We start from the raw sequence: 4,451 nt of genomic DNA, 5'->3' as shown, positions 1-4,451 counted from the left end.
TTACAGCAAGGAGGCCCACAGTTCCGAGAGAGACTCCCCCAAGTTCGCCCAACACGAAGCAGGGAGCCAGTGGGCACCATGGGCCCTTGCTTATCTCTAACTCCAGGTCCGGGTCCACAGGCTGGGTTTCTTCAAAACCCTGTTGACTGCACCCTGTAAATGTTCATGTGAGAACATCTGAACCTGTAGAGGATTTTAATGAGTTTATTTGAGCCAAACTGGCCACATATGTTAGGGAGCAAGGTCTCAAATGCTCCCTCTATCTTACCAATTTTAGCCATTTAAGTGGGTGAGTGATGGTATCTCCTGTTAACAACCAGGAAACCTGTATTGAGAGTGGTGGGTTGGTGCTGAACACCCATTTCAACTTCCCTCTTGTCTGCCTTCCTGCATGCAGGGGCCGAAAAGCTGAAAACTGTATTTCTCAGACTCCCCTGCAGTTAGGATCTGCCATACATTTTGGTTCTTCCAATCGATGCACTCACACATTTGACTGGTGGACATGGGGTGGAGGCCATGCTTCTGGCTCCACCATTGTGGAAGCGTCTACTTTCCCCTTGTGATCTTTCTGATTAGAGCAGTTTCCTGATGGCTGTCGTCCCATCATTGTGACAAATTCCTGGTTGTGCTGCCTTCCTGATCATGGCAGTGGAAGCCAATTCCTAAGTAAGCAGTCAAGATCCTGAGTATATTTTCTTTAAATTGATTTCACAGAGGAAGGGAGAAGGGGAGAGAGAGATAGAAACATCAATGGTGGGAAAGAATCATTGATCAGCTGCCTCCTGCATGCCCCCTACTGGGGATCGAGCCGTCAACTCAGGCGTGTGCCCTGACTGGGAATCAGATCTTGGCCTCCTGGTTCATAGGTTGACCCTCAACCACTGAGCCGCCGCAGCTGGGCCTGAGTATATTTTCTTAAAGTTCCACTTACTCCTTATCACTAAAAAAGAGGTGGGCCACTGCAAATCCCAGGTTTATGGTCCGGCTCTGAAGTGGCACCTAAACGCTCACCGCAGAGTCTATTCGCTCAGCCTTTCTGACACTTCTACAAGCCACATAACACCGCATAATAAATCCCTTTCTGCAAAAGTGAGCTCGAATGGGTCCCGGTCTCTGTAATGATCTGGGCAAATTTGTCATAGTTAATGTAACAAATTACCACAAACTGTTGCATAAAACAACAGAAATTCATTCTCTCAGCCTGGAGACCAGAAGTCTGCGATCAGTATCAGTGGGTTAAAACCAAGGGGTCAGCAGGGCCATGCTCCCTCTGGAAGCTTTGGGGGGAACCTGTTGCTTGTCGCTTCCGTATTCTGGTGGCTATTGGAACTCCTTGGCTTATGGCACATCGCTCCAGTCTTTGCTCCTCCTCCCTTTGTATATGATCTCCCTCTATCTCTCTTTTATAATTAGGACACTGAAAATAGTATTTAGGGCCCCACCCTAATAATCCAGGATAATCTCATACTAAAATCCTTAATGTAATCACATTAAAAAGACTTTTTTCTGCAAATAAGGTCACATTTACATGTTCCATGGATGAGGACATGGCTATCTTTTGGAGAGCATTTTCAGCCTGCCACACAAATAAACACAAACCCTTTCTTAGAACTCCTAACTCCACAGTTGACTCTGGATATCGGAGTTTGGGGGCTGCGAGAGCAGTCGGAAATAGAGAGGAGAGAGCCCATCATGGAGGGAACCCCAGAGAAAGAGGATCAAATTCAATCTCCTGAAAGAAAAAGAAAGCTCTCAACACAGGACTCTGTAGCCACTGCACATGTCCCAGACACTGAAGGCAGAGCGAGCTGGCTGCTAGCACTTCTGTCATTCAGCAAGAAAGGAGAGAGGTGACGAGGAGGGCATGGCATGTCCTTCAAAGGAACAACTCAAAAGGGGCTCAGATCACTTTCACTCGTGTTATGGGCCACAACTTAGTGCCACAGGTGCAGGGACGGTTGAAGAATGTTGTTTAGTGGAACACTCTTGAATCCACTTCAAGTCCGGGGTCCTCCAAGTAAAGGAAGAAGAGAAGAAGAAGCATAGAGAGCGCTGGCTGGAGTCTCTGCCACTCCGGCTTTGCGGGCGGCCATATGATTGTGTGGTGACGGGAGCTGTGGCGTCCACATTTCGGTCATGAGGGGAGACAGTACTAATACACTGAGGATGGAGCACCAGCCAGAGATAAAGAGCCTGGACCCACTATGAAAGCCTGTCCTCTAAGGCAGCACTATTCAAATCTAAATAGTATGTGAGCCACGCGTGTCATTTAACATTTTCTAGCAGCCACATTTCATAAGTAAAGAGAAATGTGTGAAATTACTTTTACATATATTTTATTTGACCCAATATATTCAAAATATTATTGTTTCAACATGTAATCAACATGAAACGTATTATTAGTGAGATTTTACTTTTTTACAGTGGATAAAAATTCTGTACATCCATCTAGTTCTTAGCTTTGTCCATTGAGAGTGGGTAGAAGCAACAATATTCCTGTAGCAATCAGCCCACCTAGCACCCAGATCACGATTTTTTAATACTGTCTCCACGAAGAGGAACCAGAGCTCCTTGAAGAAAAGGCTGGTTACAGAGCTGAGGCAGGGACAGTACAAGGCGAGCCTGGAACATCTTATTCCAGAAAGCAAGGAGGTGCTCAAAGGATGAGGGGACACATGGAAAGGGCTTAGGAGCCATCTTGAAAGGATTCCCATTGGCCTAATTGAGGACAGTTCGAGCATCAACTGAAGTTATAGCAAAGAATTATAATGCACTGAATGAAATAAGAATTCAGTAGTCCATGCTGTCATAAATCAACTAGAGGCATGGTGCACAAAAATTTGTGCACTCGGGGGGATCCCTCAGCCCGGCCTGTGCCCTCTCGCAGTCTGGGACCTCTTGGGGGATGACCACCTGCTGGCTTAGGCCTGCTCCCTGGGGGATTGGGCCTAAGCTGGCAGTCAGACATACCCCTGGCAGCCCAGGAGCTCTCGGGGGATGTCCCCTTGCCAATGGGGACCAGACCTAAGCTGCAGTTGGACATTCTTAGTACTGCTAAGGAGGCTGGAGAGGCTCCCACCACCACTGCTGTACTGGCAGCCATCAGCCTGGCTTGTGGCTGAGCAGAGCTCCCCCTGTGGGAGTACACTGACCACCAGGGGGCAGCTCCTGCATTGAGCATCTGCCCCCTGGTGGTCAGTGTGTGTCATAGTGACCAGTCATTCCCAGTTGTTCTGCTGTTAGGGTAAATTTGCATATTACCCTTTTATTATATGGGAGTGCCTGGCCAGCCTGGGTGAGGGGCTGATGGCTGTTTGCAGGCTGGCCACAGCCCCTTCAGTGTGGGGGTCCCCACTGGGGTGCCAGGCCATTGTGGGTGAGGGGCTGAGGGCTGTTTTCAGGCTGGACACAGCCCCTTCAGGGTAGGGGTTCCCCCTGGGGTGCCCGGCCAGTCTGTTAGAGGGGCTGAGGGCTGTTTGCAGGCTGCCCATGGCCCCCAGCCACCCAAGTTCCCAGTGGAAGCTGGCTGGAAGCAGGTATCTGGGATTTATTTTTCTTCGATAATTGAAACTTTGTTGCCATGAGCGGAGACCACAGCTGGCTCAGGGCAGGCAGGAAGCGTGGCTTCCTCCATCGCCCGGACAACCAAGCCTCCTGCTTGCTCCAGCAACATGGCTGCTGGCCGCCATCTTGGTTGGGTTAATTTGCATATAGTTGCTCTGATTGGCTGTGGGGTGGCTTGGGGTGTAGTGAAGGTATGGTCACTTAGCATCTTTGTCTTTTATTAGTGTAGATTAGCAAATACATGCATGACAGAGGGGAGCACAGCTCTTCCTAAGAGTAGAATGCCAATGAATAATGCAAGAAGAAGGATGAAGTTATTTGATAACTGACATAATATTAACATTCAGGCTATGGGCTCTGAGCACCCGTATGTCCCCCTCTGTCCGAGACCCTTTGACACCATCAATGGACGCTAAAATGAATGAGTTGCAGTTTGAAAACTAACAGGTATTTGCATAGTCTCAAAGTCGCTCCACATATTTATTATTAAGAGAAAAATAGTAGTTTTACAGAGGAGAAACGTGGCAGCACCATATAAACATTTCTTTTTAATAAAATCTATTCCAATTCCAGGGTCTATTTTATACGTAGAGCAGAGCTCAACCCGCACTAGCTCCATTTCAGTGCTGAGCTCCATGTGGCCTGTGGAGCCGGTTCAATAATGTAGCTCTACATGGACCCTGCTGTCTACACTTCTCATCACGTGCAATGGTAAGTGTTGTTATAAGGCACTTTTATTTCATGTGATTTACATACAGCAGAAGGCATCTAAGTGATCCACTCACATACCCACAAAGAAACCACACACGCACACAATCACGCACGTTCTGTGGTGGGAGAATAGTGGCCCCAACGCCCAGACCAAACCCTGGAACCGTGAATCTCTT

Source organism: Myotis nattereri (genome assembly GCF_964212035.1).
Source record: "Myotis nattereri genome assembly, chromosome: 15".
Lineage (NCBI taxonomy): Eukaryota > Metazoa > Chordata > Mammalia > Chiroptera > Vespertilionidae > Myotis > Myotis nattereri.
Note: the sequence above shows the minus strand (reverse complement) of the source record.